Source organism: Cylas formicarius, unplaced genomic scaffold, assembly GCF_029955315.1.
Source record: "Cylas formicarius isolate icCylForm1 unplaced genomic scaffold, icCylForm1.1 PGA_scaffold_6__28_contigs__length_40554024, whole genome shotgun sequence".
In the NCBI taxonomy this organism is placed as follows: domain Eukaryota; kingdom Metazoa; phylum Arthropoda; class Insecta; order Coleoptera; family Brentidae; genus Cylas; species Cylas formicarius.
In genome coordinates, this window is record NW_026844347.1 from 8,154,316 (window position 1) to 8,179,727 (window position 25,412).

The 25,412-nt window shown below is 33.9% G+C and overlaps 1 protein-coding gene and 1 long non-coding RNA gene across 5 annotated transcripts in view; both read left to right on the forward strand.

Moving 5' to 3' along the window:
• Positions 1-25,412, forward strand: part of LOC132702882 (metabotropic glutamate receptor 2-like) — a 410,472-nt gene that overhangs the window by 200,157 nt on the left and 184,903 nt on the right. The window lies entirely within an intron of this gene.
• LOC132703522 (uncharacterized) lies at positions 15,399-16,194 on the forward strand. The gene is made up of 3 exons (XR_009619095.1): positions 15,399-15,493; positions 15,845-15,892; positions 16,017-16,194. It is a non-coding gene; the product is annotated as an uncharacterized LOC132703522 (long non-coding RNA).

The window sequence follows — 25,412 nt, forward strand, 5'->3', positions numbered from 1 at the left end:
AGCAACAATTCCAATTCTGCATAATACTTTTGGAGTCCGAAAAAATAATTGCTTTTCTGCACCTTGAGCAATCCGAATATAGTTTCTAGGGCAGAAAACTAAAGTACCCACTCGGATGGTCCTTCTAGCATTCATAAAATCAACAAAAGTCTACTGATCATTTTTCATTAAATTCGTTGAAAAATTCATGGAATTTTCATTATTCTTTCTCAACTGAAGATCATTTGGATGAACGGAAAGGCTAGTGAAAAAACATGGAAACACATATAGTAATATAGTAGTAACTTTTTTAAAATGGCTTCAATAATTTCGTCGTCTTCTTCTAAGGCAAGTCTTTTCCGTCCATTATAACAGATAGATAAACTGCTTACAGCAATTAAATCCCTATCGACAGAAATTTTAACGCAGGATTTTGTAAATACATTTCACATGCCAAGAGAATATTATGAACCTCGTAGCTTAAGACTTGGAACTAAATTTTCCATCTATTCAGAAATGTGGACGCGTAAATAAATAAAGATTTACTTGCTCAACAAAATAAAGGAATCATTAAATTCTTATGTATTACTTTACTTGTATCCACCAGAAATTCTTCTACCGCAAATACGCCTCAAGGACTGCACATCTCAAGCTCAACACGTAGAAATGGTAAAACAGTGGCCTAAAAGCGCTCGCTCTACGTTCTGTTTGTAAAAAGAATTATTTTTCTACGTGCACAAAATATTATTTCTTACCCTCATCTGCATTCGCCGCTCCGCTCCTCACAGTTAATGTTCTTGGGAAGCGCCTTAAAAAAAAAAAACTGTTCTAGCACACTTATCCGGAAAAGCATAATAGTCTGGTTCGTTTCGTTGTTTTCGGAAAGCTAAATGAGAGCTACGACGCATTTATGTTCCCCTGTTTTCGATATTTCTTTTGTTATCTTTGTCTGGGGGTCTGTGTTTCTGGCTCGGTAAAAATATAAAAAATATAAAAATATAAAAAAAAAAATAGAACTGGTTCAAGATAAAAATGAATTTACCTTTTTTTGTCTCTCGGGATAAGTTAATAAAAAACATTTAACTGCGAAAAACGGACGCCCTGCTAACGGCAGAAAAAGAGTTCAGAAAGAGAGTTCTGAATACGAAAAGTCTTAACACTTTCGCGGGGTTTTTTGGGATTTTACTTTTTTCTCGCCAGTGGAGGATTTTTTTAGCACAGTGACGATTGAGTCGGGTCGGTGTCGCGTCCCTGGTTACAAGGCAACCGGAAAATTGCTTTTTATCTCTGGCGTGGTAGGGATGGGATAGCGGCAAAAATTTAGGCTAGCCAAAATGAGACCAGTGATACGCTCTGTAAACAGTATAATGATAATAATAAAGTTTATTTGCTATATTTGATATTGCTATTTATTTGATATACAAAAATAAAGTAAAAAAGAAGTTAAAAACAATATACAAAATATATAAATTAACTCCTGACACAAAAACTTATTTACGCTAGCAGGAGGTAATATCCAAGAAAGCAAAGCAAAAGTTAGTTTATATAATCCAGTATAACAAATGCTCGGCGGAACAGCAGAAATACGTCAAGAATTTGCTGCAGTTAGTTAATTTTAGTGAAGAAAAAGATCCTAAAAGGACGCCTTTGGCACATCATTTTCAGTGTTACGATAGGCAGCATCCATAAATTGACCCAAACCCGGGTAGTAGTACTGGATGTTGCAATGAAATTAATGCCAAGTAATGAAAGGGGCGGAGCTAAATGTGATTGTGCTCGGCAACTGCTGATGAGTTTATTTGTCTTAGTCTTAAGGCTCTGTCATATTCTTTGAGCATAGTTGATATTTTTCGTCCGGTCTCTCCAACGTATTCTTTGCCGCATATACATGGAATGCTATAAACTCCTGGGATCTCAAATGGAATTTTGTCTTTGTCCTTTAGAACTTTTGATATGTGGTCATCACTGAATGCAAGGAAGGACAACAGTGGGATCGCTTTCGCCTTCATTGCTATTGGAAGGTTGTAGTGAAGTGTATTTTGTGATGGAACGCTTAATATCTAATGTGGAAATTATTAGAGAGAAGAGCAGAGGTAAGGTATTTTAATCCTCGATTCAGTGACTCGGTCTGAGATAGTTTCACGGCTCTGTAAATAAGAGAGTCGATAAGCGATGATTTTTGGACCGAATGGTGATGTGACAATATACTAAGGTATCGATCTGTGTGCGATTGGTGAAAAGTTAGCTAGTTCAACTCAACAAAAACCGACGCAGGAGGAATCCAGAAGTTTTATAAAAAATTAAAGTGTCTTTTAATTCATTGGTTCACTCTCTAGTCCCTTTGCATAACTTCTTCTTGTAGTGTCTGCTCGAAACATTGGATCGTCGATTTACCGAACCAAGTTTTCAGGCAAGTTGATTGCCCTTCTACCTACACTTCTTTCCTATTACCTTCCTCTGCATTACTGATTGTAGTGCAGCGTATTTTGATGTTTCATTACTGTATGCATTTCTAAAATAGACTTTAGTAGGTCCGTACTTTAACAGGGCAATCATAAAATTGCTTGTTTCAAGGCACGAGTGGCTTGAGGAGTGTAGTTGCTATGGTAATTACGCCATATGGGAGAAACATCTTTCCGAGAGGGACAATAAATCATTTGCGCGTGAGACTACGATGTAATAATATAGAAAATTTCATAATTAGATTATAAATAAGCAAATTAAACACATTTGGTGCACTGTTAGCGATGGTACAAACCACTTCCGATTCATTTAAGCGTTATTTGGAAATGCGCAATAGATTATACTTAGCAGAAATAAATAAAAGATATATGGGAAAGATAATGAAGTATAAAGTACACCCGGCTAATAGACATGAGACGATTTGTTCAGATAAACCACCAAGTTCGCGGGATTGCGGCATTTTTGACTATCATTTTTCTCATAGAAAATAGAAAATAAGCAAAAGCACACTTGGTCCAGGACGCAGGTCAAATTGAGGTTAAAAATTCCCATTCGTTGACTTAAGCGTGTATTCTTCTTAACGTTGTCACATTAAAAGGATATTTCTTACAAACCATATCAGTATTGGTTAAAAAAAACTATTTGTTATTTTATGGGCAATCGAAATATTATCAAGGCATTTTGTTAACGAATATTGAGGAAAATTTTTTATTTACCAATGCTTTTGAATACATAAAAATATTGTTCCTTGTATGTTGTATCGGTACAAAACTCCAGCGATGTCCAGCACTGGAAGTACTATCTCACCTCGTCAAGATATTTTCATTATGCTATCTTCCTTGATTATACAGCAAACGCTGTACGACAACCTCGATTCCAATTGAATTAAAACGAATTTTATTCAAGCGATTAATTTCCGCTCGATGTATCGAAACTTCATATTGTCATATTTTCCATTCGGCCAAAGTCTCGACGATATTCAGCGCTTTTATGACGACAAATTCCATTGTGTTCCGCCAACGCGTTTGGTACAATACAGATTTCAAATTTATACTGGGTTAAACTTGGCACGGAAAGTAAAGGCGAAAAAAAAAGGTGGGAGAGCGACGGGTGTGCGCAGCCGGTAAAATATCGGAAAGGGGTGTCCGTCAATCAGTTTCGAATGGCCGCTGGCGTTTTATCATTCGCACCGTCCGTTTTCGCCCCCATATTATACTCCGTTCGGTTTTATTTAATTACTTGTATCTGTTGTGGACCGGATCGTCCACGGCCGATTAGCCTGTCAGGCAAGGTTTTTAAAGGGCTGAGCAACAAGAACCATGGAATCTGGACCAGGGCTAAAATGAGATTTATTTATTTATTTAAACAAACAAGGGCACTCAACAAACTGCTTGGAGCAGTATGGTTGCAACTTTGGCCGAACTGCACATCTCACAAATCTGGAGAATAATTCCGCCAGGTTTCGACTCTTAATGTATGAGATTTTTATTGTCAAAATCATCTATGTCAGTTTTTACGTAGTGGAGTTATAATAATTATTATTAATTTTATTATTGTTATTATTAAAAATTATACATCAAAAGCTCAGAGAGACCTATATGAGCCCAATCGACATGGTCCTCTACTAGCTACTACTCAATACGAGCATGAGAATATATTGTCCGATACCGAATAATATCCCCGACCTAGTTCTTATTTCCAAGACCGATAAAAGGACCATCATAGTCGACTTTGCTGTGCCGCTAGCAGTGACTATATAGAAAACACATGGAAAAATAAATAAATAATTGTCATCAACTGATGCTATCCGGCGCATGTGGAATATGGAATATGTAACCATTGTCCATATCATTGCAGGAGTAACGGGAGAAATACCGAAGAGCTGGAGGGAGAATCTTGTCCTACACTGATGGATACGTCCTTAAATACCGTGAAGAATCCTATGCAAAATAAATAATAACAATAATAATAAGAATTGGAAAATGGTAAGCAAGAGACTTGCCACAATAGACCCGACATAGTTGAATTCAACAGAGAAGAGTGAGAAATGGAATTGGCTCTGGAAATAAGACATGTCCGAGTTAAATTTTGTCAAAATTATACCAACTGACAAGCTGCTCCCCAAAATTTCTCAAGCAAGCTAAGCTCTCGGTGTCGAAAACAATTATAGGTCTTGCCCAAAAAGCTGTAATTTCATCAACATGCAGCACAGTTAGAAGAGTTCTGGCCCGTGAATAAAACTAAGAGTAAGACTAAACCGAAACACACAAGCAAGTCTTCGCTACACCTGGATGACCGACGGAAAATTGTACCCAGAGACAGAGGATTTCATTATGGCAATCCAGGTCCTACACAGCACGTAGGAATTACAATAGAAATATAATAAGGGACTAATCTGTACACGACGTGTTCTCGTAGTGGTGAGACGATTTAGCACATAACTGCGGCATGTCCTTCCCAGGCACAAACTGAGTACTTCAACCGACATAGTGAGGTAGCTAAGCTAGTGCGTCGACAGCTAGAAATGAAGGGCAACCTCCTGGAGGAGCCTCCACCGTACTATTAAAAATCACCTATTGTAGTCCTCGAAACAAAGGGTAGTTTAATTTAATAAATATCAGGAAAAATGACGACTACGCCTTAATGATGACGCCAGCAAATGCTATAAGAAATCGCTTGGTGTCATTGCTAAAGTAATCGTCATCTTTCCTGAATTCGAGTATATATTAGGGTCCCATCATATATATTGAAAGGACTGTAGATTTCAACCGACCTTACATACTGGTAAAAAAGAAAGAGGAAATCGATATTGCCTGCCAATTAATCTGCAATCTGGAGAAAGAGACAACGAGAGGGTCAGGAAATACCGAACTTCTGAATCGACATAAAACATACCTGGCAGCTTGAAGGGATCTGAGTACTTTCTTTTTTGATTTCGGCTCCAGGCGAAGGACAGTAAAGCTTAAAACGCTTCCGCAAGAACTTGAGCTATCTAAATTTGGTAAGACCTATGCAACATGTCTAGACTGAAACAAAGCTTCGTCTACGGGGTTAATTGAGCGGGTACAAGCCGAGATAAAATTACGATAAAAAGAATAATTCAAATTTTTGTCCTGGTCAAGCACGTCTGTAGCCTTGGTGAAAACTCGGCCACGAAAAAAAAATTGCTGTTGCTGGTCTGCGGGAGTCGCGGGCTGTGCGAAATTGTGACTCAATCGACGAATTATAACCCGTCAAAATCTGGATCTGTACGCGATGCTGATGTAGCAGCAAGATTTTCCACGCACGACATTGCAAAATAATCCTAGGCAAGAAACGACTTAGACAAATAATATGAACGGGTTCCTAGAGTATAATAGGGGTTCGTTGCAATTTGCAAGTCACGAGAGTGGAACCGAACAATACCATCAGCTAGGGCATAACAGCATCCAAAGTGTAGACCACAGACAGGGTAACCGCAATAAAACTTGAATGGAGGAGTCCCAGTTCTTTGTGCTTCTGAACAGCAAACATGTGGAGAATCCGAGGACGTGTTTTCATAATAAATTCAGATAAATTCCACTACATAGAGCAGTTTTGCTGGCAGATAAAAAGGCTACATTGTTAAAGTTTACATACAGTTTAAACCCTTAGAAAACATACCAACGCAGTCGTAAAAAGGCTGCTTTGGCATTGCAAAACATTCCATCGGAAATATATAGCAGCGATTGAACAAGAATATATCGAGAGCAATAGCTCCACTTTGTACATGCGTTCCAGCATTCCATTTCTGGAAGATGAAGGCCTTTAAGACCAGGTAATTCCCAGCAGAATATACAAATTGAATATCCTTACTTCTCGGTTTAAATTTGTAAAGTTTCGTATCTGCCATGAAAAGGACGAGCGCCGTTTGGTTGCAGGCTGCTCAGTGATGGCCCGAAGATATATCGGAATACACATGATAGAGTACGAAAAATAATACATCAAAAGCTGACAGAGACATTACATACTACAAGTACTAGCCCTTACATGTTTGTGAAGATATTAATGTCTGTACTGAAACAAATAAATTTTAACAGACCCCAATATGATCCCAAATAATCCCTGATCAAGTCCTTACACTTAAGAACGATATTATAAGCATTATAGTTGATTTTGCTGTGCCGCTAGCAATAAATACTCAGCTGTCTGCTATTGGTCGACCAGATTCGGCGCATGTAGCGCACGGTTTCTATAACAAGAGCTTAAAAAGGAGCCTCTAGACTCGCGATCCTGAATGATCCTGTACAAGCCGATTCAAACGTCGGTCATTTTGGATACATGCTCGATTATAAGATACACTAATATGTCCTGAGGAGAAACGGTTCGTCACCTCCAAGACCGATGGAAGCGTCTTATATACCAAGAAGAGACTCCGTGACCAGGAACAAAATAATAAGGGATTACAAGTGACGCAATACTGTTTGAGTTTCTAAAAATAGGAGATGTAGAAGGCGTAGAACTAAAAATTCAAAAAACGTAAGGAGTTTAAATATCTAGGAAGTACAATTTCGGAAGTAGGGACAACAAAGGGAGGCATTTGTAACAGAGTACAGCAAGAGAAAGAGGCGATACGTTCACTAAATTCAATATTATGACTATATACAATCCAATATAATAAAAATAGTTGAAGTGGACTTTTTATTTAGAGCATATAGAACATTAGGAATAGACCTTATATAAATAAGAAGACGGTCAGTAAGAGTATTCACTTGCGCAAAAATACTGTATCTGAACCAAAACAACTGTGTTATGGCCACATAAAAACGATGAAGGCCAGCAATAAAATGCAGAGACAAAATTAGAAAAACCATGATACATAGGGCAATAATAGAAGTTGACTGGGGAGCTAGGATAAAATGGAAGTCGAAATGATATATATATATATATATATATATATATATATATATATATATATATATATATATATATATATATATATATATATATATATATTCAAAGAATGCGCTCTAAGTGGAGTTTAACGATATATAAATATATAATAGCGGAAGCGGCATGAGAATATTAAGTGAAATAGTCTTTCACTTGATGTTGCCTTGTGCCAAGAAAGCATATTTTTAAGTAAAGAAAATTCTACAATGTTGGCACTGTTTTGAGTTTTGTAAATATACTCTCCTACGGCACCATCTGTTTATTACCTTAATTTATTATATTCAATTAAATTTTTAGATTATAATAAGAATAATAATAAGCAAAATCTAGAAACATAAATACTAATTTTCTGTTTTTGAATTTGCCAATTGTTCACTCAGCATGATGGTGAATGATTATAAAAGAGCACTTTAATTATCAACTTAACTATAACGTAACATTCCATTTAATGAAACAATGTGTATCAATATGCAGGATGTTCTATTTAAAAACATTCTGAATACATAATAACCATATACTTAAGAAGTTGTAGTGAATTGAAGAAACTTTTGTATATTTTTTTTTGTAGGTTTTACCATTTTGGATATATGATAGTAGGTAATTTTATGTAAACTACGCTATCATTTGTTTTGGCAAATAAAATATTTATTATTATTATTATTATCGATGTTATTATAGCCAACGTTTTCGGGTGAGGGAATTTTGTGCTGGCGAGTATATAAACCTTTGTTCTCGAATTTTTCTCAGAACTTAGCGGAATTGCAATTTTTCATTGCAGTTTAAAGCATATAAATCGAACGAGTAAATACGTCGATTCGATTGAAATTATTTTTGAATTGACTTTTACGATATTAAATTTCTCAGAATTCCTTACAATAAAAAGCGTAACAGAAGGAGTCTTTTGAATCAGCTATTTCTTCCAATTGGATATTACTCCCTATTTTCTTTTTATCTATCTTTCTAATTCAAACGATAAACTAAACAATCTCCTTCGACCTTTCACTGTAATGTGGGCGTAGCAATTGAATCCGTGCATTTCTCCTTTGTCGTAAGGAATAGCTTGGGTAAATCTTCTGCCACTAATCCCGGACTGCAGGTCGTTAAGATAGGATATTCGCAATAATAAGTTGCATTTCCCTTATTTACTTTATCTAAGGACGTAAACTTAAAATCAGGATTAAATTTTATTTCAACCAAAAAACAACATTTCAAAGATATCTTCGACAGTGATTTTTGGTTTATTGACGTTACCAACTTATTGGGAAAAAACAGATAAAACTTGGAGCTTAATATAAAGGAATTATTTTACGCAGAGGGTTTTCTAATCTCAAGTCAACTATCTAATGGAACTGGAAAACCCTGTATCTAACTGCTTTGACGTACTCAGCTATTGGCCCTGTACCATTTTTGGTTTCCCTGTAGCCTTCGATTTACGGTTTTCCATAATATTTGGAACCGTCTTAAAGTAATTAATTGGGAATTTTAGAGTAACTGACCGACCAGATTATTGATCTCTTAACCACCTTCTTTGTCAATAATAAAAAATAAATTATTAGCCTCCAAGAAGCTGATAGACTTCTTCTAATTTATCTTTTTTAACCCTTAATACTTTTCTACTTCTATCAAGTTCATGAACATTGTACCTGCTGTTAACTTTGGTCAATTTGTCTTAAGGAACCTTTAACCAAGAACGGCCAGAAGACTGTGAGCAAATATGGACCATCCTGATTGATAGAGCGCTTATATTGAATATAGATATTATATGCGAGTATTAGTTATTAAATAATGTTTGGTTCGCTCCACCAAATAGGCAATTAATTTGGGATATACGTTATATTTCCTTTCTCTGGTCGCAGTACCTCCTCTGAAGCCAAACTCTGAGTTATCTAATTTTTCTTCGCATTTTCGGCACATACAATTTATAGTTAGCTATAACTATATGTTTGAGAACAACTTTCTATATATCTATTGAATGTTTTCGAGTGTAGTAGAATGGAGTATAAACAAAATATGGCAATTGACGTAAGCTATAAATTGTAAATTTTCAAGAGGGCGAAAAACTTGAAAACATGTTAATTTTAGCTATCTTGTCAGTCAAACTGAATTATGTAAGATATTTTTAATATAGCATTATTTATAGCTGCAAGTTTTGATAAGAAAATGCCCACTAAAAGGAAAAATCAACAAAATTTTAAACTTACCTTGTCCCTAAAGCTACCACTTTAAACACTAGCGAGTTGCAACTCGAGAGGATAAATCGTTTGATGGAAATGAAAAATGTGCATGAAAAACTCATTAAAGTTATTTTAAACAGCAGTTAAAAAATTTTATATATTAAAAAATGCCTCAAGATTTTAATTTTTATTAGTTGTTTTTTAGCTAGAGCTTGTCTTCATCCTTCCACAAATTGATCTTTACATTTAAATTTTCGGTTCGTTTCTGAGAATATTTTTAATTTTTCAGGGTTCTCTAGATAATGTTATATAATGAAAATATAATTTTGTATGCAAGAAGAAATATTAGAAAAAATTTGCTTGTCGAAAAATAATAATCAGTCCCTTCTAAATGAATGAAATATATGAAAATGTTTGACTGCTTATGCGGCTGCCAGCTGGCTGCACGATCTCGACACAACTAAGCACATTTATTTTCATTTTTGGGAACACCTTGATTAAATTAATTCATTATTCTAACGCTCAGAATTAGAGATACACGAATTCGGTTGGCGTATTATTTTTCAGCCGCGTTTGCTGACCCGTAAATCGCTATCCCTGTTAGCAACCGAGATAGTCAGCAATTACATTCGAATCTAGACACATTGTACATTCGAGCACGTTTCACTTTAAAGACGAGAAATTATTTGAATCCTTGTTTCGCACATCGTTAGGCAAGGGTCGAGACTACCAATTAATCCGCAGCTCAGACGAGTATTGCATTTAACATTATATTCGCAAATGCTGTTTGACGTATTGTATTGCGTAGATGTTCGCTTTCAGAATACAGGTACTGCAAATATTCTAATATAATTTTTGACTTTATGACTGATTCCGCAATAACGGTTGTCATTTTAGAGACCTTGCTTGGGTCAAATTAATTGCTAGGGTACTTTTTAACATCTGCGTGTTCGCATCTTCATTAAACGAGATATTTTGGACTTCTGATTTCTTTATTATTAAAAAAGAAGGCTTTCCGGAATGCTGCCGATGATTTTGGCATCTCTCGACATCTTGCTATGTCCATACGCCGAAAAGTGGTAGCCGGATTTTTGAATTTCCCCATGCATTGTGTTTTTTCGGCATTGCTTGATCCTCACTTCTAAAGAAATGTCCGATTCCCAAAACATGTAGTTCTTTGCGTCGCTCTGGATATAAAGTTTGGTCTTCGCAAGGAGGATTGTTCTAATTGGTGTTATATTTGCGCGAGACCTTTGATGTAAGGAATATTGAGTGTAGCTTCTTTACCTTTCTTTGCAGTTTCAACTCTTCTTGTTTAGTATCTTCTTCTTTCTGGAACTCTGTATACAAATTTAGATGAATACAAACTTTAACACCTCTTCTAAATTATATAAGATTAGCGCTCTATCCACTAGGGTGTAATGTTTAAAAAATAAATTGAAATACTACAATACTACAATAATAAATTGTAAGTGTAAAATGTAATTAAAAAAGAGAATATGAATATTGGGAACAACAATATTAATGTATTAAATGTAAAGTGTGAATGGAGTATATGACAAGAAAGATTGCTGGCTATAACATTTGCATCTTAAGCGTGGCAATTCCGTCCGGCCTCTGGTAGCTTCAATCGTGACCTCCGAAATAAGAGAGATCATGCTCGTTTTTCTAAAAGCTAAGTGTCGAGTATTCTCCACTCCTAATTCGTGGTCTGAGTATAGACTGACCAATGCTAATTACAAGAAACTTGTTAGAGAAACTAAATCCAAGGCATATTCCGACCCACCAACATGTGTAAAAGCTGTTGTGCTTTATTTTATAATGAAAATAATCGATCTTCTCTCGGTCTCGGTCGTCTTTCTTTTTAAACCCATTCGCTGAAGGCAAAGTCTACGACATTATTATGAACCTAAGTAATTCAAGTTCCACTCACCGCTTCGGTTTTAATTCAAAAATACTAAAACAAACCATAAAGTAATTTGTAGTGACAGCGTCCTACCTGTGAAGTGCGGTGTTCCACTCGGTTCTTGAACCGCTGTTATTTATTATTTATATAAACGATTTGCCGCTGTTTGTCCCCAGTGATAGCATTACCCTGTTCGCGGACGATACTGACATTTTGTTAAATGCAAATATTTTGCAACAATGGTTTTCGTGCAAAGGATTTAGCACTTACTGAACTAAAAACCCAAAAACTTATGTTCTAAGGGAAAGTGGACGTTCTAAATCAAAACAACACCAATCTCTTGGGGTTTTTTATGTATAGAACTCTATCCTCGACAGGCCATATTGACAAAGTTTCTGCAACACTATCTCGGAGCCTATCCTTACTGAGGCGTCTTAGCTATTATCTAACTCCTGCGGCTCTCCGAATAGCCTACTTTGACTTGTTACACAGCGTAATTTTCTATGCTATAGTACTTTGGGGCGGGGGTAGATATTCGGAAAAAAAAATTTACACGCTTACCTTGCCTTCTATATACATATAGCGATCTGTTATAGATTTACGTGAAAACATTGATTTCTATCCAGTAATCATGAATAAGCACAACCACAATACCAAGCAACCTGATAATATGCTATAATGAACTTTCGTATTTTGTGTACTTCCCATTATTACATTTGTCTGCAATATAATAGTTATTAGTTACTTCTCAGTATTATTGCATCAATGTTTGGTTATTTTGGACATACCGTTTGTTGTTTTATAACTTAATAAAGTTCTATTATATTCTTTTCTATTCTATTCTAATTCCCAGGTACATTTTTAATTGAGCTAAGGGTTTGTTAATACTCGTATCTATATGGAATATTTCTATTGCATTATGTTAGGGTATATTAAAAGCTATAACATATCCCTCTTGACGGTATATTTACAACAACTAAAGTTTACTAAAGCCACCAAATTTCGATAATCGCTTAAATTATTTGTAGACTTATACTACGCCAAAGATATCTATGGAGGAATTGTTATGTAATCATGCTTGATAATCTCAACCAGCACCTTTAAACCCACAATCTCTCAGAAACTTGTGTTTTTATTAGATACATTTTTACTTTAGGAACATGAAATATTTAAATATCCCTAACTCATACCTCTAAACAGTGATTGAAAGTCTGATTTCAAGAGAACTAAATGTAACTAAATATAACTAAAATAAATTACAGTGTATATATAACTAAATAATATAACTAAATAAAAAGATAACCCTAACTTGCTTATAGAAAAATAATATAGTTATTTCTAGTATTAACAAAAAGGTAACAAACACGCATGTAATTGGTAATAATATTATATATTATGTGTAAATCAATTCGATTATATTTTTGTTCGGTTTTTAGTAATTTGAATATCATTTGCGAAATTTAAGATATCTACTTATTTGCATAGTCTAGTTGTGCTGTACTATTTTAATGCTCTACTACAAATTATTCATATAGAGATTGGATTTACTTATAAATTGAGATATTGAAAACATCTATAGTTTATTTTTTGAACAACGGCAACATTTCTAATATTCATTGTATTGACATTCTTAATTCAAGTAAAATTGCACTCTTGGCAAAAAATATACATGATTTTGAAAAATATATCTACCATTAAACAGCGTATTAGTAACAGGAGATCATTCCAAATGCCCCTAAGAAAATTATTACTAATAATTTGTTATGACAAATCTTATCCAAAATCACACTTAAGTTTTCAGTTGAAGAAAATCTTGTGTTTGATAACTCCATAACTAAACTTTCTTGACACGATTGACTTTTTTCACTATTCTATGCACCGATACAAGCGAATAATTGATACGAGTAGAATAAAAATTATTACACAATGCAGTTGAAATTGCATCTTTCCCTCAATATGTGGAATTAAATTCCTTTAATTAATTGCACCCTCCAACCTACTCCGTGTGCTAGTGTAATATTTATGTAAAGTATTTGCTGTCATTTTTGTGTCGAATAACAACGAAATCTTTTGGTATCTCCTCTCAAAACCAAGACAATAACGTGAAGCTGCCTCAACCTACTGTTGCGGGTACTTTTCATCCGAAGTTCCTTTTTAATATTCACTTTTGATGTGAAACAAAGCAGCGCGGTTAAAACGCCAGAAATGTGAACTGATACATTCGCAATTCGCAATACGGAAAATGTTACAAAAAGATTCCGAAACAAAAAAAAATGCTCGTAAATCCTATTGGTCAAGGTTAGATCCTCAAGGGTGCAAGTTAAGTTATGTAATACTATTATCTAAAATTATTCAATTTTTTTGTTGCTTTGTGTCATTAAGTGCCCTGTGACTCGGTTAGTAAGGTTTGCCAAATGAAACTCCTGAGATACTAAAGATAATGTTTAATATACTATTCCAATCGTGTTATTAAATTTGAATCGGGTCAGTTAGGAACTTAGGACCGTTTGGAATACTGTTACTTTGTAACCTTGTAAATTCAAATTGATCACACAATTTCAAAAATACTTCTTGATTGTACTATGATTCCGAAATAAATAAATAAATTTGGACGAGCGTAGCTCCATTATGAAAAGGTTGTAATTTTTACCTCAATATTTACATGAAGAGAATATACCCGATATATTATCTGTCTCATATTAGCGTTGACGTCAGAACTCAACAAAATTTTTTCAATTTAAAAAATTTTTTCAATTATCCTTTTTATAGATAAGCGTTACCGCAATTTTGGCAAGCTACGACAGCCGTCATCGTTGTTATTTTAACGTTTGATTTATATTAGCAGCAATATATCACAAGAATTAGTAGTCCAGGAAGTTGGGAATAATTCTTTTAGTCGAACGAAATTTCTGAAAATGTATATGTATTATAATATAGTAAAAAAAACTTCGCAAACTTGAATTAGAATATAATATAGATTTCAGAGGCCACTCTTTACGGTGCTTCGATTAAATAATCACGCAGATTATTGTTTTAACCTTTTGATTAAAAACACGCTTTTTCACGTCCATTTGTCAAAGTAGGCTCTGATGCAACAAATGGGAAGATATTTGACAAAAAAATCGTTAAAAATGAAGTGAAGTATAAAAGTTTAAAATTAAACTCATTGCTCATTGGGGGCCTGTATTAACTTTGGTCTAAACTAAGTTTAATCAAACTTAATGAAAGAGAGACAATTTGGGCAAATACTTAACAAAAATACGACCCACATACTGAGCAAGCCATAAACAGGTTTAAAAATATCAAAGCCACAGGAATTTCAAGTATTTAAAACGTGCTAGGAAATCCCAACACGTGTCAAATATACGCTGAAATTATTTTAGGAGAGAGAGGAGGGGAGATTATTGTTTCATTATTAAAAAGCTATAGGGTAATTTACTTACAGTACTTTGAAAATTAATTAGTTATTTACAAAAAGACCTGTGAATGTTACAGAAGCCTACGCCAATTGGTGCTCGATTTCTTGCAATCCTAGGAGAACGTGGGCAACTGTGGAACGTTATGGATCAATTGGAATAAAGAAACCTATCAAAGTCATTTTGCTAACAACCACTCGTTCAAACTAACCAAAACTTAGTTTTATTTTAGGAATTTTGTTACTTCGGTAATTCGTGTTAACAAAAGATAAAAAGTTTCGAGATCATATTTAAAGCAATCAGGTCATATCTGTTTTAAAAATTGTGAATTTAATTTTTTTTATTTTTATTTAAATTTATTTAAATTAAAATTTAATTATCTAGAAGAAAGTCACCGAAAGTCATCTATAACCCTTATTTTACACCTACTCTAAAAAATGTAGGCTTTAAATCAAAATGTATCAAATCCGCTCGACTATTGGTTTCTAATGCGTAGCTTTCTGAATCGCCCATAATATAAATACAGGTGCGTATATGGCGCAGTGTTATACTACTACTTACGTTTATGCAAAAATGGCTTCTCCAAAGATGTTGGTTTTCTTGTTGATGGTCGCGACGCTTTTGTGCCACGAAGTAAACGGCGAGTAAGTTTTTAAATTGTGTCTAACTCGTAACTAAGTTTTAAAAAACTAAGCAAATTTATTAAAATTCCTAAAGAAAAGAGAAAATAAAATATCGTTATTAACTTAACTTTTAGAATGATCATTCCACCTGTATTTATTCTTATTTCTTTGCTTTTCTTTTAAGATTCAATTATAATTTGCCATAATATTATAATTTATAAATCATAAAGCTTAGCCCAAATTGGTGGATTTCAGATTTCAAAAGAAAATCGCTTTAAACATTTAAGATGGCGGATACCCGATGCTTGTGAAATTATTTTCTGCCGTCTTATTAAACTTATTAAACAAAGCTAATAAATATTTTATTACAAGGCACATGGGGCAGCTTGCAGACAAGGAGGAAATGATCGATTTTGATGCGTAAGTTTCTTTTTATTTGTTTTTTATTTGCAAATAAATTTATGCGGATTTGGGTTGTGAATTGTTTGTGGACCGATTAACTGTTCCGCGTTTTTATAACGTTGTTGCTTCGAAAATGTTACAGGAGTGGGGCACGACTTCACCACGTAAAAATCGACGATGATGCCGACATTCTAGCTTCCGACAGGGATATACTAGGATAATAGACTCCGAGTATATCACATGGAAACTTATGTTGAAAATATTATAATAACATAAGCACACTTTTGGGTTTTTTATTTTAAAATAAATATTTATAATAATTTGAAAAAAAAACACTTGTTATATAGCACTGAGAATTAAGAAAGGAGGAAAAAATGAGACAACGTTCAAAAACCGGTGCATCGAGAAAATTGGGAACGAAATCTTTAACTATAAAAAAAGCGTTGACATTCAATTGAAGGAACCTGTAGCAAGTATAGGATCGACCATTCAATTTTTACAAATATTTCTGGAGATTAAGAAAACATAATTACTATAAAATGCGCGGCATTAAGGATTTAAAAAAAGTGTTTCATTTTTACATCTGGCTAAAATGTATATAATTATTTATAAATAATTAATGGGCTTTTCTCGTTGTCTCCCAGTTTTTGAGATTTTTTTCTTCCTCTATAGTATTAAATATTAAGATAATACATTATTTAAGAAAAAATATGTATTTACTGAATACGCTATAAATCATTACATATTAAATATTAAACAGGGATCGTTAAAGAGTGTTAGGTTATTTTCTGGAGTTCTGGTCTTGGTCCTTGTTGCCGTATACTCTTCATCAGCTACCACCAACATGATCATCACCAGATAGTGCTAAAGTTAAGAAACTCAGTCGAAAAACATGAAAACACAAAAATAGCGCCACCATTCCGTGCCCTCTAAAACTGTTTCCAGATCGGAAGGTCATAAAAGAAATTACGCTAATATCGGTTAAATATGGCGACCCGTTTAAATACGTATCTATTTATTATAGCTTAATTATGGACGACTTACTAATTTTTTTTAAATCAGATAACCAATTTGGGTTCACTAATGGACATAGCTCGAGCGATGCAATGCTGGAGCTAGTGTCTTATGTGGCTGATGAGATCAATGAGAACAATAAATGTATCGTTGTGTTTCTGGACTTGGCCAATGCGTTCGACACAGTGCCGCACATGTTTTTGAACGCAATGGAATTAGAGGCACTACGATGAGGGTTTTTAAAAGCTGCCTGGCAAGTAGGGTGCAAAATACAAGAATTCAGGATGCAATAAGCGAACCTGAAATTATGCATATAGGCATACCGCAGGGCACAGTACTGGGACCGACAGTCTTCAATCTGTATATTAAGAGATTAACATTATTAAATATAAAAGGAACAGTTGTCTCATTCGCCGATGATACTGTTTTGCTCTTTAGCAGTGATAGCTGGGATGGGGCGAGAGCCCGGGCAATCGGCGAACTTCACAGGGTAAAAGAATGGTTAGACTGCAACAGACTCTGTTTAATTGTAGATAAAACTAACTATATGCCTTTTTCAAAAACAATTGTTGTTCGTCCTACTTTTACAAGTATACATGTTGAAAATTTAAATGAACTCTAAAATACTTGGGTATTTATATTGATACAAATTTGAAGTGGGAGAGTCACATTAACTTCTTAACAAAAAAGCTAAGGTATTTAATATTCAAATTTTATTTACTGACGCAATGTCTAACTGAGCAACTTCTGTTGATACTATACTATAGTCTCGTAGTCTCGATTTTGCGGTATAGGATAATAGTCTGGGGGGCTGTACAGTACTGGTTTGTGATGTTCGATCGTTATACATTTATATGGTTTGTTGTTATATTTATCAGAATAAAGTCTCTTTAAACCCAATCGATCATCGGGGACTGAACTACATTACGTTATGTTAGTTTATATAATAAGGGAACAGGGTAATATAGAGTGTTAACATAATTATTATCTTATTTTTAAGGAAGCGCATACGGGTTCTTAGAAACCGAGGCGCAACCAAAAATGAAGTGTATGTAAGACTCCTTGGACTTGAAATCTATTTGTACTTGTTAACCCAGCATGTTAAATTGAATTAAATTCGACAGTGGACCCTACGGGCGCCGTCTTACAACGTAACAAACATTACGTGTTTTTTCAAGAATTTTAACTGAAGATGTTAGTATTATTTTCAAAACGCGGTGATCATTGTAATAAGATCTGAGAAAAAAACCAAAACCAGAAAACTACAACTCCATAATCTGATTGATATGTAGGTAACTTTTAAAATGCCAGGACAGGTAGACTTAAAAAAAGGGCTGAAAGTTGTATTTTAAAAATCAAAAAAGAGTTCTTCAAACGTTTTTTACAACCTTTTATGGTTTTGACTTTGGAACGAGTATAAGACTCGCCTGATGTAAAGCCGAAGAGACCATTCCTTTCAGCGCTTGTACCACAAACCAGGGCCCTTTGTTTATTATGATTGTTTTATTTTAAGAGTCGGGAAATTTTCTTTGATTAAACTGTTATATTAATACATATTAGTGTGCTTTTTATAAATCTTCCTAAAACAGTCCCTACCTGACGTAGCTCGATTTCAAATTGATTTGCCCATTACATAGGTTGATCTCGTATTTTAAAAACACATACAAAATCTTATGTAGATAATTGAATTATAATGTTCTCCCAGTTTGCTATTGGTTGATTTGTGGGGATTGCTAAAGTCGGAGTATGTTGTATATGCCCTTTAAATTCTTTATTACACCTTGATAAACAAGGAAAATAAATTTTTATACATTTTTAAACGATATCAAAATATAACAGATTTTAGAATTTCTGAGCCAATAAACATATTCCAAGGAATGGAAATGCCATTAAATAAAACACAATAAAATAACTTCAAACATTAAATAATGATAATGTATTTTTCTACTCCATTCTATAAAATACCTAATTAGACACCGATCCAGCGAGAGAAGAGTGTCATTTTACCACATCAGTTTCATTTTCCACGGATCCGAGTCACTTCGAATATTACCGCACGGGTTTGGGAGCAATCGGAGATTTTCGGAGGTATTACCGCAAGGTTTGAATTTTAACGTTTGTCAATTCTGACGGACCCAAAAACATTGTTTATTTTGACTGACTCATATGCCGTCTACTTACACTTGTTGCATAATATACTATTACAATACAAAAGTAAATATCATAAATAGTATATTATACAACAAGTGTAGTAAACGGTATTAAACTCGTACATTTTTGCAAACCAACACGATTATGTTTACTGGCATGACCGTCAGAATTGACAAACGTCAAAAATCAAGTAATATCTGCGAAAACTTCCTATTACTCCCAATCCTGTGGATATGCGGGAACGACTTGGTAAAATGACACTTCTTGCATGCTAGATCAGTAGATAGTTAGATAATTAGCAGATAATTAGAGAAGGGAGTAGAAAAAAATTGTTGCAATGGTTATAGCGACAGAAATGTATATTCAACGTGTGATACAAAGAAAATATCAATTCAACATAAACGAAATATGCAAAAAAAAATAACACTGAAAGGAGAACGGAAACATTTGATAAAGTATTATAAAAAAATAAATAGGACACACTATATTAAAACACTTACATCAAAGTAATACACAATATTAACATTAACAGCATGCATTTTGTATGTTCTTATAATGTCCATGTCTCAATTGCTGTGTGCTTCTTCTGTATTTTACATGTTTGAAAATAAGAAGCTGTATACAATTATCTAATATATATATATGAATATTGTGATCATTACAAAATTTATGTATTTCGTGTTCACATTGTTGCTCAATTTCATCTAGAAATTTAAAAACAATTTCATGAAAATAAAGACCTGGTTCAATAAAATTTTCGTTTGCATAATTTAAGTTGTTATGGTAATTTATATTGTACAAAAAGGTGTTGTTTTTCAATATCACGTGAGAAAAGGTGGGTATGGCATATATAATATTTAGGTATTATTTTTGAAAGTAAATAGACAGCAACATATGCAGCAGCAAATTGATCACTACTTCCACCCTCTATGAGATACGTGAGTTTGATTATCTATACATTTTTATTGGGTACTTAATTCTCAAAATAACCCTATTCACAATTGTCAACAATTACTTAAGTTATTGAGTGCAGCAGTTTTCAACGCTGCTAGGAATTCCAACACCATGGATTGTGAAATTAAACAAAACAGATTTTCGAAAGGATCTTTCATGGGTAAAAATGTAAATGCACATACAAATATAGAACGTTAAAGTTATCGAATTCTAACCAAGATCCGCCATCTGTTTTTTGGGCATTCAAGGTAGTATTCAAATCTATGCCTGAAATAGTCATGGGGGAAAGAGCACAAAAAGCATCAATAGCCACAGTTAATACAATGTCATTTTAAGTACAATTAATATTAGTTATATGGCCTACTAAATCAGCCATTATTTTTCAATAAACAGTACACTATGTTTTAACAATGGCAATGTTTCAGTATTACAGCTATAATATGCACAATTCTATTACTTATTTCGTTTGCTGGGTCATTGCTTACAAAAAGTTTAAATACACCAAAAGTGAAGGAGACTGGGAAGAATATAAAAGAAAAAGAAATAACGTTATTTCAGTTATCAGAAATGAAAAACAAAGATACTATAACCAAAAAATTGATGATTGCAAGGGAAATGGAAAGAAAATGTGGCAGACATTAAAAGGACTTGTTGGAAATAAAAATAAAAAAGCAGATTTTACCAATATTGATTTTGGACATTACAGTAACAAAGAAGAAGAAAACATGAATAACTTTTATGCCGATAGCTTAAATGAAATAGCAGAGAGTATAGAAAAGAAGCAATGGCACTCTGTGTGTGACATGGTCAGCTGTGGCTTGTCTTGCTTTAAAAACATAACGATATCGGAGCTTGAAAAAACTGTAAATAACCTAAAAAATAGAAGTACAAGTGACACTGTTCTAAATATTAAGCTCGTCAAGGATTTATTTTATGTAATAGGTTATCTGTTATTATATTTGGTGAATGAGTCTTTAAGTGCCGGAAAAATCCCTGATAAACTAAAAACAAGCATCATAGTGCCCATACCTAAAGTGACAAAACCGAAAACACCTGGTGATTTTCGACCAATTAATTTGCTGCCAGTAGTGGATAAAATCCTGGATAGTGTGTGGGCAGTTAAGAGACTACCTGGAGCGGAACTGCCTACTCTACAGTGGACAGTCTGGTTTCAGAAGCAAACACTCGTGCGAGTCTGCGTTGTAATATATGTGTGCAGTGTGGCGGAAAGACATGAATGAATCAAAACTAATTCTGAGTGTTTTTGTAGATTTTAAACGTGCATTTGAGACTATTGACAGGGACATTCTTATTACAAAATTTGGTTTATATGGTATTAAAGACTGCACTAGAATGGATAAAGAACTTTTTATCTGATAGATGTCACCAGACTAAAATTAATAATAATGCTTCTAGTCATAGGGATAGCAGATGGGGGGTACCGCAGGGAAGCGTGTTGGGCCCGCTTTTATTTATTATATATATATATATATATATATATATATATATATATATATATATATATATATATATATATATATATATATATATATATATATATATATATATATATATATGTATCAGGTTTTAAAAAACTCCTTTGTTAACTTATTTGCTGATGACACGCTTATTTCAGTCTCTGGAAACGATTGCGAAGAAATAGCTACCAAACTGAACACCGAAATGCAGTATTTCTACGAATGGTTGGGTCAAAATAAACTGAAATTAAATAGCTCCAAAACCAAGTGCATGGTTATCGGTTCTAAGGATAACTGTCAAAATTTTATAAGTCGGGGTATTCTGTGGATATACAGGGTAATAAAATTGAGTTTGTTTCTGAAATTAAATATTTAGGGGTGATCATTGATCCACAATTATGCTTTAGTAATCACCAAACAATTGGTAAGAAAATAGGGTTTTTTAACCGTGTATCGCGGTTTTTATCGCAGTGGACTAGGATATTAGTATATAATAGTATAATTTTGCCTCATTTTTCCTATGTTTGTTCATTGCTTATATATTGTACAAAAGAAGATTTAAATAAGTTACAGTTACAACAAAATAGGGTTATGAGAATCATCCTTGTGATAGATATACTCCTATAAAGAGTATGTTAGGCCGGCTAAATTGGCTAGATGTCGGGCAGTTCATTAGAAGAGCAAGTTTAATGTTGGTTTATGGAATTGCGCACGATCACCAACCAGGCTATCTTAAATTATGGTTGGAAAAAAGGTCAAACTTTTATCAATATAATATACGCTCCAATCAGCACTTCAATGTTTCTATGGTGTTTGTAATTTTAATGAACTGTCGGATATTATTAAGGGCGTGCCTTGCCCAAGAGTGTTCAAGAAGAGACTTACGGGGTATTTGTGAAGTTTATAGTTTTGTTTATACAAATTTTAATTGCTTATGTAAATAGCCAAGTGCTATTCAACTTGATTTGCACTCTTTATTTATTTGAACCAATAGGATGTCGATAGGCGAAGTCCAAAGTGACAGTACACTTAATTTGCTATTTAGTGTACAGAGTGTCATGACTATAACTTAACTTTTATATATAGTAACTAACTTAACTAATGAGTCCCTATTACACTTCTGATTGACACATATCTGATTTTCTTCTTGAAAGGTAGATATGAATAATAGAACAATTCAGCGCTTTTTATAATATAATGAGATTAAACTGTTTCTATTATTCTATAATTTTTCCATTCTATCATTCTATAAAAGTAAGTTGTGATTTCTAAGCTTCCGCGGGGAACGTTGAAATCTCTTCTTATGGACAATCATACTGGGGCCTAGAACAACAGAAGCAAAAGTTAATCAACTATAAAAATATGAAAAAATAATTTTGGTATTACCTTTAAATCTTTTTTGTTTTTACCTGCGTCTAGAAAGTGCCATTAAAAATGCAACCATATGACAAAAGGTGTAGATTTAATATAAAAGAGATGTAGCTATATTTATCTAAAATTCAGTAAAATCAAAAAAATGTTCTATCGTCAGCATAAGACAGTATATTAGCAAACTTCAAACACTTTTTGACATCATTATGGTAAATAATAAAATGTTAGGCTCCCAGTTGAGAACCCTGAGGTACATCTGATGTTACATTGGAGGACGGAGACCGATAACCAATCACAATCACAACTGATAGTGGCCGGAAATATAGAAAGTCAACTCAGCTTAGAAGATATACATGCACACTGATCTGGGTCAATTAGGATAGTGTGATCAATTTTGTCTAAAGTTTTGCTAAAATATTCGGAATAGGGTAGCAAATTAGATACAATTGAATGTTTCCAGAAAACTACAAAGAATACTCCTGAATCTCGAGAATATACGTATGTTTTGATGCTTAGCCTAGAGGTAGGCTGCAGAGAGTACACGACTCATGCATACTTTTTATCTTGTATCATAAAATTAGAGATTATGGGCAGACTGGAATTGCATTTAGGATGTATTTTGTTCAAATCGCAAACTGCTGTGAACGGTATTCCACAATATATTCGGGAAAACCTTGTGTATTTCGTTATACAACTCATTATTGCGACTCTCCTCACAATAACCGAATTTGCATACCGGCAACCACAAATCGACTCATTGCTAGCACTCTTTTTAATATGAAGCTCCCAAAATATTCAGTTCTGAGACACTTTTAGATTCAAGTCTAAGTGTCAGAATTATCTACTTAATAAATAATATCTTAGGTAATTGTAATTATAGGGTATTAATGATATATAAGACATATTGGTTTATTAAAATTGTAACCTATAAAAAAACGTTCTAAACTGGATCTCACTAAGGATCAGTCTTGTTGCCCCTATGCATTAAGAATGATTTATAGTGACACCGATTTTTTTTTATATTGTTTCGCAAAGAGAACTAAAGTGCTATATGAAAAAAAAACTTATCCCAAGCACTTATTTGCAAAACAACTGTGCAACTAATCTTTCTTGAAGAAATTCTCTTTGTTCACAATTCCATCCATCGATATAAGCGAATCTTTGGATAGCTCGGCATTTTTGAGTCGAATAACAACAACCGAATAGTATATTATGCAACAAGTGCGGTAAACGGCATTTGACTCACGAGTTTATTTGACACGAGTTAAAAAGTTTACCGAACGTGTTGCATACTATACTTTTTCTACGACCGTTTGTTTTTGGGTACATTTTCGCAAAACAACACGAATACATTCACTGACATGACTGTCAGAATTGATAAACGTCAAAATGCAAAGCGTGGGAAATATCTCCGAAAACATCCGATTGCTCCCAAATCCGTGCGGTAAAATCCCGGAAATGTCCGAAGTGACTCGGATTCATGGGAAACAAAACTGACGTGGTAGAAAAGAAACTCCCGTGCGGGAAGCGTCACTTTACCACGTCAGTTTCGTTTCCCATGAATCCGAGCCACTTCGGACATTTCCGGGATTTTACCGCAAGGATGTTTTCGGAGATATTGCCCACGCTTTGAATTTTGACGTTTGTCAATTCTGACAATCATGTCAGTGAATGTATTCGTGTTGTTTGACGAAAATGTATCCAAAAACTAACGGTCGTAGAAAAAGTATAGTATGCAACAAGTTAAGTAAACTTTTTAACTCACTCGTTTATTAAAAACTCGTGAATCAAATGCCGACAGCACTTGTTGCATAATATTCTATTGTGTTTACTCCTAAAACCGTAAAAAATAGATTACTTAGGGTACTTTTACTCCAATGTTCCTATTCAATATTCGTTTTTAAAGTGAAGCTGTTGTTTAAATCGCCACAAGTGTGAACTGATACAATCACATTTCGCAAGACGGAAAATGTTACAAACGGACCCCGAACTAAAAAATTTAGTTAAACACTATTTGTCATATTATTACTGCCCACCGGGAGCCACCTAGGTCCTTTAGTCAAGGATTTCGAAGCGATCAGATGTTTTCTGCAGATTTGATCCATGTAATATAATTTGACGTTTTTCAGTTCTGACGTTACGTCACTCAGTAAGTGTGCAATACTTTAATAATCTTCTTCAGTCAATCGTGACAAATCAAACTCATGACCAAAATGGAAATTATCGAGCTACTACTATTCCAACGCTATTATTAAATTTCGAAGAAAGTTGCCTAATATTAGCATGTCACAGAATTTTGAAATTACTTTTTAATTGTACAAATACTAGAGAATAAAAGCATAATTATTATTGAATTTTTTTTAGGGGTGTAGCCGAGGGTGTAGCTTTGTAATGCTATATTTTTTCAATTTTTGCGCATCGAAAACTTAATATTGCTTAAGAAACTTTTTCAACTTCAAAAAACTATTTAACTACTGTTGTGATGGATATGCGTTACCGTAATTTCGACAAGCTACGATAGCCATCATAGTTGTTATTGTAACGGATGATTTACATTAGCGGTAATATAT